Here is a 10,000-nt window from a genome sequence, read left to right as displayed (position 1 = left end):
TACACTGTCCATGTTCTTCCAATATCCACTGCTATAAGTTAGTGTTGGGAACATCAATTAGAGCTTCATGCATTTCTCATGATTAATTTAGCTCTTATCAACAAATTCTCGGAAAGGATCTTAGAACAGAAACAATTATGAGTAATTGATTTGTGCTTAGCGTGATGGAACAGGCAGCATAAAGGACAGAGGCCTTATGCACTATACGACAACATGGATGCAACACAAAGTGCATTTTGTTATTTTGTATTATATGAGGGGGACTATATTTCACAAGGCTGTTATGTTCATATAGGTATTTGTGAAGCAAGTTTTAATTATGTGTGTTTGTCTTTGGGTGTGTGCGTGCATGTGCGTGCCTGTGTATACTCTTGTGCTGCCTGTGTGTACTGGGGCTCTAGGGGACAGTAGTGAGCAGAGAAGGGGGAAGAGAGAGCGACTGGGACCGGGGTGGCCGGGTTGCCAGGTGGCCGGGTTGCCAGGTGGCAGGGTAGACCTAGCTCAGCTCATCCATGGCCTTGAAGCAATATAAAGTATTTTCACCCAATCAGCGTGGACATAATTGCATAAGAATAATATGGATTTCCTGTCACTCCTGCACGTTATGAAGAGAGCCAGGGATTTTTACGCACTTGTGTATTTTTACAACATCACAACTGTGTGATTAAACCATCAACAGACGTCCCTATGGGCGATAGGACTCAGACATGAGACAAATGGATGTGTGAAAAGTTGAGTTATAGACAGAAACACAATAGGAGTGAATATGGAAAACTATATTATCACAAACATCCAAGGCCTTTCGTCACATTGACACACACACACACACACACACACACACACACACACACACACACACACACACACACACACACACACACACACACACACACACACACACACACACACACAACTGATGAAACTGATGAAACTGATGAAGCTCAGACTCTGCATTCTACATCTTTTCATATAGTTGGCATATTACAGTTGCGTCAGGAACCTGTATCTACAAAAGGATGTAAATAACAATATTTTATTCCCACCTGATTTACGATCATAATGTCATAATGTAATGAATTGCTGATGTAATGGATGTGGGCCCTGGCACGGGAACCTGATGACAGCAGCAATTACAGAAACACTTTGAAAAGTTCCTGGAGGTGGAAAAAATATACTGTAGCCAGGATCAATAGTATAAAACCTCAGCTCACTCAGACAGCTCAGAGAGTTGGACAGGTTTCATCTCTCAATCCATAAAGCAGAGCCCTATATGCAGGGAAACACAGCAAAAAGAAAACGTGTGAGGGGAGTTTGTATTGTATTGTATACATTAATTTATTGTGAATCTAGGAGAAATACATAGTTCAGTCAGCCTTACACTCCTAGACAGAAGGGTTCCAGAAGGGTTTTTCATCTGTTCCCATAGGAGGACCCATTTTGGTTCCAGGTAGAAAGAACCATTTTGTGTTCCATATAGAACCCTCTGTGTAAAGGGTTCTACATGGAACTCAAAATGGTTCTAGCTGGAACCAAAGGGGTTCTACCTTGAAGCAAAAAGAGTTCTTCAAAGTTTTCTCCTATGGGGACAGCTGAAGAACCCTTTTAGATTCTAGATAGCACCTTTTTTTCTAAGAGCGTAACATAATGAAATCTGTTCATGATCACAATCCTGACATGACATGTCCCTAATGAAATACAATCCTGACATGATGTATGACCACTACTTGGATATTTCTACTTATAACAGCATGCAATCCTCTCAACCCTGTCTGATAGCCAGGTCCTATGGAAGGGATCTGTTAGTGACTCATATCTGATTAGTCGTTTGGGAGCAGCTGCGGAGCGTTTGATTGGTGCGTGGGGCTGGAAAGCCTGTGTGTCAGGTTGTGCCCTCTTTAACCTGCCTGTGTGTGTGGCCCTCTGTTGATCCATGTCTAGTTGGTCAGGGAGGGAAACCATCTGGTACCTGGTGACTATTAGAGTGCTTTCTGGGATCAGTGTGAGTCGAGGCATCATATGGGATGCAAGACACATCTCGGACGGAGCTGACAAGCTATATAAAGTCAAAAAGAAAGGCTGCAGCCGAAACGCGTCATATTTTTTAAACTTTGTTTCTATTGATCATTCCATTCAAATAAAGGCATTTCAATTAATTATATGAAGAGTGCCTTGGTCCTCCTTTCTTTTTGATGACCAATTCACCCCTTTTACCGAAGAGCACCTTCTGTCTACCAAAATGTACTATTGTGTACCTTAGTAGGGCTTCCCTTCCTCCTCTTTCTACAAGCTATATATAGTGTTTGGGATTATACTCTCTTTCTCTGGCTGTCTCCAGTTATCTATCCAGTCTTTCTTTCTGGTTCCTGCCTTGATTTCCTCAATCACATTTCCTCCCCTTTCTCCTGCCCCACCCTCTCTCCTCACCCTCTTCCCCTCTCTCTAGTTTATTTTGGTGCTGCTCCCCAGGGCCTCTGTGTAATGTGGTTACCCCGTCACCTGTACCACATCTCTGAGGTGTTTTGTTTGTGTTGCTGTTCCAGATTTATATATGTATTTATAGATTTATGTATTTGTTTGTGTTTCTCTATGAATCCCTGGACACAGACTGAACCATGTATCACTGAGTAAGATGTAGATTATCAGCAAGGGTGACTTCAGTGGCGGACTTCACCTTTCTCCCTTCTGTACATTTAACAAGGCATTCACTCACATTCCCACATACTGCTGCTCACTTAAACCCATTATTGTTGCTGTAAAGGCCCTGGTATGACAGATAAGGACTAGGCTATATATGCCATCTATACCGGGGAACTGATCAACATAAAGTGGCAATACTCTTTCTCTCTTGCTCTCTCTTGTTCTTTCTCTCTCTCCCTCTCACCCCTCCTGTTCAGTGCTCAGTTTAACTTGTTCTTTCTCTCTCCCTCTCACCCCTCCCATTCTGTGCTCAGTTTAACTTGTTCTCTCTTGTTCTTTCTCTTTCTCTCTCTCCCTCTCACCCCTCCTGTTCAGTGCTCAGTTTAACTTGTTCTCTCTTGTTCTTTCTCTTTCTCTCTCTCCCTCTCACCCCTCCTGTTCAGTGCTCAGTTTAACTTGTTCTCTCTTGTTCTTTCTCTTTCTCTCTCTCCCTCTCACCCCTCCTGTTCAGTGCTCAGTTTAACTTGCTCTCTCTCGTTCTTTCTCTCTCTCCCTCTCACCCCTCCTGTTCAGTGCTCAGTTTAACTTGTTCTCTCTCGTTCTTTCTCTCTCCCTCTCACCCCTCCTGTTCAGTGCTCAGTTTAACTTGCTCTCTCTCGTTCTTTCTCTCTCTCCCTCTCACCCCTCCTGTTCAGTGCTCAGTTTAACTTGCTCTCTCTTGTTCTTTCTCTCTCTCCCTCTCACCCCTCCTGTTCAGTGCTCAGTTTAACTTGTTCTTTCTCTCTCCCTCTCACCCCTCCCATTCAGTGCTCAGTTTAACTTGTTCTCTCTTGTTCTTTCTCTTTCTCTCTCTCCCTCTCACCCCTCCTGTTCAGTGCTCAGTTTAACTTGTTCTCTCTTGTTCTTTCTCTTTCTCTCTCTCCCTCTCACCCCTCCCATTCAGTGCTCAGTTTAACTTGTTCTCTCTTGTTCTTTCTCTTTATCTCTCTCCCTCTCACCCCTCCTGTTCAGTGCTCAGTTTAACTTGTTCTCTCTTGTTCTTTCTCTTTCTCTCTCTCCCTCTCACCCCTCCTGTTCAGTGCTCAGTTTAACTTGCTCTCTCTCGTTCTTTCTCTCTCTCCCTCTCACCCCTCCTGTTCAGTGCTCAGTTTAACTTGTTCTCTCTCGTTCTTTCTCTCTCCCTCTCACCCCTCCTGTTCAGTGCTCAGTTTAACTTGCTCTCTCTCGTTCTTTCTCTCTCTCCCTCTCACCCCTCCTGTTCAGTGCTCAGTTTAACTTGCTCTCTCTTGTTCTTTCTCTCTCTCCCTCTCACCCCTCCTGTTCAGTGCTCAGTTTAACTTGCTCTCTCTCGTTCTTTCTCTCTCTCCCTCTCACCCCTCCTGTTCAGTGCTCAGTTTAACTTGTTCTCTCTTGTTCTTTCTCTTTATCTCTCTCCCTCTCACCCCTCCTGTTCAGTGCTCAGTTTAACTTGTTCTTTCTCTCTCCCTCTCACCCCTCCCATTCAGTGCTCAGTTTAACTTGTTCTCTCTTGTTCTTTCTCTTTCTCTCTCTCCCTCTCACCCCTCCTGTTCAGTGCTCAGTTTAACTTGTTCTCTCTTGTTCTCTCTCGTTCTTTCTCTCTCTCCCTCTCACCCCTCCTGTTCAGTGCTCAGTTTAACTTGTTCTCTCTCGTTCTTTCTCTCTCTCCCTCTCACCCTTCCTGTTCTGTGTTCAGTTTAGCCTCATTCCAATTTTCCACCTACTATTTGTTTTCTCTTCTAACTTATTTTTTGTTTGGGTCTCACAAAGGCTCTCTGAGCATGAATCTTTGAGCAGTTTAGACCGCTGTATAGTGAATAATGCAGGGCACAATCCGATGCTCCCCAGGCGACTTCACCTTGCCTGAATGGATGAGTGCTCCAGCTGAACACACACACACACACATTCACCTTCTACACACCTTCTCCACAGGGAGCGGGGAGTAACAACTCACACACACATTTACCTTCTACACACCTTCTCCACAGGGAGCAGGGGAGTAACAACTCACACACACATTTACCTTCTACACACCTTCTCCACAGGGAGGGGGGAGTAACAACTCACACACACATTCACCTTCTACACACCTTCTCCACAGGGAGTGGGGGAGTAACAACTCACACACACATTCACCTTCTACACACCTTCTCCACAGGGAGTGGGGGAGTAACAACTCAGACACACACATTCACCTTCTACACACCTTCTCCACAGGGAGGGGGGGAGTAACAACTCACATACAGGAGGCAACATAGGATGTGTGTCATCTCCTTAAGCATATTTCTGTGTGTGTGTGTGTGTGTTTTTGTTTGTGCTGGGGGGGTTGCCTTATTTTAAATTCAAGGCATCTATTCAATATCCAATAGCTCTTAAATGCCTGTAAGAAACTTAAAGGCCACCCAGCATTCTCACCATTTGACCCTCTTTTGACCCTATGAATGAATTCAGAACTGGACGTGCCTGCCCTGAACGAATCTAATACCCATTATAACAACTTCTAAGATGTCCATTATACGTTAAAGCAAAGTAACATTTGAGTGCTCTGCCTTTTTCTGGTAGCCTCATTAGGAAGACGAGATCAAACGCTGAGGCGTTGTGGATAAACACTCAGGGAAGCTAATCCTTCCAGTCTATGGCGTCTTAGGCCTTCAGCAATAATCAAAGACCACAGGTAGGAGAAGAACAAATCTAGCACTGAGATTAGTAGAAGAGCTGTGAAATGAAAGGAAGAAGATGGGAGTATAGAAGGGGAAACACACTTATTAACACAGGGGATCAAACATGCTCTCAGCTGGGAAGGCCCAGGAAGCTTGTCGAGCTGAAGCTCATGTCCACACGCACGCACACACACACACACACACACACACACACACACACACACACACACACACACACACACACACACACACACACACACACACACACACACACACACACACACAGTCTGTGTGTGCACCGTGTACATGTGTGTGAGTTGGTGTTTCTGCCTAGTGTGTTATCTCTGAGGGAGAGAGCTTTACGTAATATGACCTAGAGGAATTGCATTAGCTTCTCTACACGTGGAGCGTTTGCTCCAGATCTTGTTTCCATAGCCCTGACCTCTTGAGCTGGGGTCACACTGTCTGACACTCATTTAGGGTGTTGTGAGTCCCTCAGTCTGCTGCCCGCACCTGCCTTTCTCTCTCTCCCATTTCCTCTCTCCATCTGTCTCTCTACTTCTCATACTGTCTCTGTCTGTCTCTCTCTTTCTCTCTCTCTCTCCCTTTTCCTCTCTCCATCTGTCTCTCCTCTTCTCATACTGTCTCTGTCTGTCTCTCTCTTTCTCTATCTGTCTCTATCTACCTTTCTCTCTCTTCTATATCTGTCTCTATCTGTCTCTCTCTATCTGTCTGTCTCTTTATCTGTCTCGATCTCTGTCTCTTTCCTTCTCTATCTGCCTTTCTCTTTCTCTCTCTCCCATTTCCTCTCTCCATCTGTCTCTCTACTTCTCATACTGTCTCTATCTGTCTCTCTCTTTGTCTATCTGTCTCTCTACTTATCATACTGTCTCTGTCTGTCTCTCTCTTTGTCTATCTGTCTCTATCTACCTTTCTCTCTCTTCTCTGTCTGTCTCTCTCTATCTGTCTCTCTCTATCTGTCTGTCTCTCCCTCTCTATTTCTCTCTATTTCTCTCTGTCAGGAAGGAAAAATACCAAATAGAGCAAAGCAAGCATTCAGCTGACTGACAAGCTCAGCACATTGGTGAGAGTCAGGGACAGAGGGAAAGAGTCAGGGAAAGAGGGATAGAGTCAGGGAAAGAGGGAGAGTGTCAGGGAAAGAGGGAGAGTGTCAGGGAAAGAGGGAGAGTGTCAGAGAAAGAGGGAGAGAGGGAGGGAAAGAGGGAGAGAGTCAGGGAAAGAGGGAGAGAGAGAGGGAGGGAAAGCGGGAGAGCGAGAGGGAAAGAGGGAGAGAGAGAGTGGGGAAAGAGGGAGAGAGGGAGGAAGTCAACATTCGGACAGATGATTTGGACCCCCTCCGAGTCTGCACTGTCCTCACTGTTTACACAGAGGAAGATTTTTTTTTTTTTTACACATCACTGCTCATGCCTTTTTATGTGCAAAGTCACTGGCTCTGACTGAAATTGAAGATCACTTGTTTGTGAGAGAGTCAAAGGTCCAGTATCTGATCTGTTGGTGGGAGTGCATGGGTGTGTATGCACAGTACAGTCTACTGCACACACACACACACACACACACACACACACACACACACACACACACACACACACACACACACACACACACACACACACACACACACACACACACGCAAACTCAAGCACACATTTTGTGAAGAGCAGAGTGGGACAATTCCATTATTCACTCAGGGCTCCATAGGCTGACACATACTCACATCTCCTCCTCCCTTTCTCCCTCTCTCTGCAGAAACCAGGCCAGGGGATGACATGTTCACTATGTGCTCCCACATCTTTCAACACCACAACTACCACTCTGGACCTGGTCCAACCTGCCCTAACCTGCCCAACATCCAAACAAAACCAGGACCCAGAACCACCACACCAGACCTGGTCCAATAGTTCCCATAACCACCAACAAAACCAGTACCCGGAACCACCACAGCTGATCTCATCCAACCTTCCCCACACACCCCAACAACACCAGTACTACCAATCTAGAGCTGGACAAACCAACACAAACATCCCCCAACAACACCAAAACTACAAGTCTGGACATGGGCCAGCCTCCACCACATCCCAACAAAACCAGGGCTCAGAACCACCACACTCTGGACCTGGGCCAGACTCCTCCAGACTAGCCTACAGCACCAGCCCAGTTCTGCTCAGAACACCATGGGTTGATCTGAATCAGGACAGAGTAAACATGAAGCCAGATAAAGATGCTAGACAGTAAATCCGTTTTAATATGGGAGATTACAGTCTAATGTGTGATTAGCAACAAATGACTAGCGTTTTTTTTTTTGCCCTTCATAATCACAGTTTAGAACATATAAATCAAATGCACTGTGCAATGACCATAATGAGATGTCCAAACTGGTTTATAAAGTACATTGTTTTATTCATTCATTAATGCGTTCAGTCATTCAGTCATTCATTCAGACAGTCATTCATTCTAGCAGAATCACCACAGTCAAACAGGCTCCCCAGAGTTCTTCAGATAACTGGAAGTAAAAAGGTCAGCTCAAACCCAGGCTTTAATGTTCTGTAATGGTATTATAATAGCATTATCCCCCTGAGCTGCTCAAATGATATGTTGCTGTTAGAGATCAGAGATAATGCCAATGTGGATTTAATACCCAAGAACAGATGAGGCCAATAACAGATGAGGCCACTATAGAACACTACAAAACATCTATAGAAACTAGATTGATAGATGGACAAATGTTGCTGGGTCCCCAAAAGGATTGGTTAAGTGGGGATTATGTGTGTAAAGTTCTCCAACAGACTGTATATTTACTATGACATCCAACTGACAATTAGCATTGGGCACACCACAGGGCTATTTGGTCAGCTAGAATAGGTTATTTTAAGAGGTCATGATGTCACGCCCTGACCTGAGATATCTCTGTTTTCTTTATATTTTGGTTAGGTCAGGGTGTGACTAGGGTGGGTACGTTAGTTTTGGTATTGTCTAGTTTTTTTTGTATGTCTAGGGTTTTTGTAGGTCTAGGTGATTTGTATGTCTATGGTGGCCTGATATGGTTCCCAATCAGAGGCAGCTGTTTATCGTTGTCTCTGATTGGGGATCATATTTAGGTAGCCATTTTCCCTTTGGTGTTTGTGGGTTCTTGTTCTATGTTTAGTTGCCTGTCTGCACTACTCATATTAGCTTCACGGTTCATTTTGTTATTTTGTTCGTTTGTTCAGTGTTCGTTCTTATAATAAAGAAGAATGTACGCTTACCACGCTGCGCCTTGGTCTCCTCCTTACAACGGCCGTGACACATGATTGCAGTCACCATTTTTCCTCAATATAGGCTTACTGTGACGCTTGCTCCCGCTCCCCCTCCCTGGCGCTCGAGAGCGCCAGGCTACCCACCTTTACACGCACCTGTCACCATCATTACGCGCAGCAGCGCTCATTAGACTCACCTGGACTCCTTCACGTGGTTGATTGCCCCTGTATATCTGTCGGTTCCTCGGTGGTGTTCCCTGTGTCCGCATTAATTGTCATGTGTTCCCGTCCAGACACTGTTCCTGTTCTGTTTCATGTCCGTCAGTTATTAAACCTTCACTCCCTGTACCTGCTTCCTATCACCTGTACCTGCTTCCTATCTCCTGTACCTGCTTCCTATCTCCTGTACCTGTTCCTGTTCTGTTTCATGTCCGTCAGTTATTAAACCTTCACTCCCTGTACCTGCTTCCTATCTCCTGTACCTGCTTCCTATCTCCTGTACCTGCTTCCTATCTCCTGTACCTGTTCCTGTTCTGTTTCATGTCCGTCAGTTATTAAACCTTCACTCCCTGTACCTGCTTCCTATCTCCTGTACTTGTTCCTGTTCTGTTTCATGTCCGTCAGTTATTAAACCTTCACTCCCTGTACTTGCTTCCTATCTCCTGTACCTGTTCCTGTTCTGTTTCATGTCCGTCAGTTATTAAACCTTCACTCCCTGTACCTGCTTCTCATCTCCTGCGTCGATCCTTTCACTTACAGTATCTGCATGATTAAATAGGCATAACCTCCATTTACTATACAAAATTAAGAATCATAGTATGGGAAGAAAACCTTATTGGGATTTGCATTTGAAATAGCCTTATGTTAATTTTCATGTCATTACGTTATGATTCCCTCATTATTCAGAATCTGTGTTGTATAGACTTCCATAACACGACAGTCCGTTACTCCCTGCAGTCAAACCAAGCCATTATGAGATGTGTGTTTTTATGTCATTTGTATAAGTTCAGCTGCCACTGCAGCTGCTCTCTTCACGTATCCTGGTCCTATCTGTCGACTTTGCCTCTAACTGTAGGTAATTCAAGCACAAAGAGCCCAGGAAAACGCTCTCTCAGCCAATCGTAAATGTCATTCACCATCGAGCTGCAGAAAGGCTTTGATTTGTGATTGCTCTGAGAGGCACGGCTAAAAGAGTCTCGTTTGGCCAGACTGTGGTTGGCAAGCCTTTTGGGAATGTATTTTGGTACATTGTCAACATGAGGTGACTGAAGAATACCTATCTTTAATCTGTGTGTAGGCCCATGTTCTGAATGGCTTGGTTATTTGGAATAAATTCTCAGTCTGCTGTTGTATAACTGGAGTAGAGTAGACTCTGAGCCTAGTGGTAGATGTTGGAGGTGAAGTGTGGCTCCAAACATGAGCAGAAATTTC

The 10,000-nt window shown here is 44.8% G+C and overlaps 1 protein-coding gene across 2 annotated transcripts in view; it reads right to left on the bottom strand.

The window, feature by feature from the left end:
- The window catches only part of LOC129857337 (t-SNARE domain-containing protein 1-like), a 179,998-nt gene that overhangs the window by 164,933 nt on the left and 5,065 nt on the right, over positions 1–10,000 (bottom strand). Inside the window, exon 2 of one of the 2 annotated variants that reach the window (XM_055925483.1) lies at positions 1,044–1,266. The exons of the other annotated variant lie outside the window; for it this stretch is intronic. The gene's annotated coding sequence lies outside the window, so the exon portion shown is untranslated. The remainder of the gene's footprint in view (positions 1–1,043; positions 1,267–10,000) is intronic. 2 annotated transcript variants of the gene reach the window in all.

The sequence above is a fragment of the Salvelinus fontinalis genome, chromosome 6 (assembly GCF_029448725.1).
Source record: "Salvelinus fontinalis isolate EN_2023a chromosome 6, ASM2944872v1, whole genome shotgun sequence".
Lineage (NCBI taxonomy): Eukaryota > Metazoa > Chordata > Actinopteri > Salmoniformes > Salmonidae > Salvelinus > Salvelinus fontinalis.
This window is presented reverse-complemented; position numbering and strand designations above follow the sequence as displayed.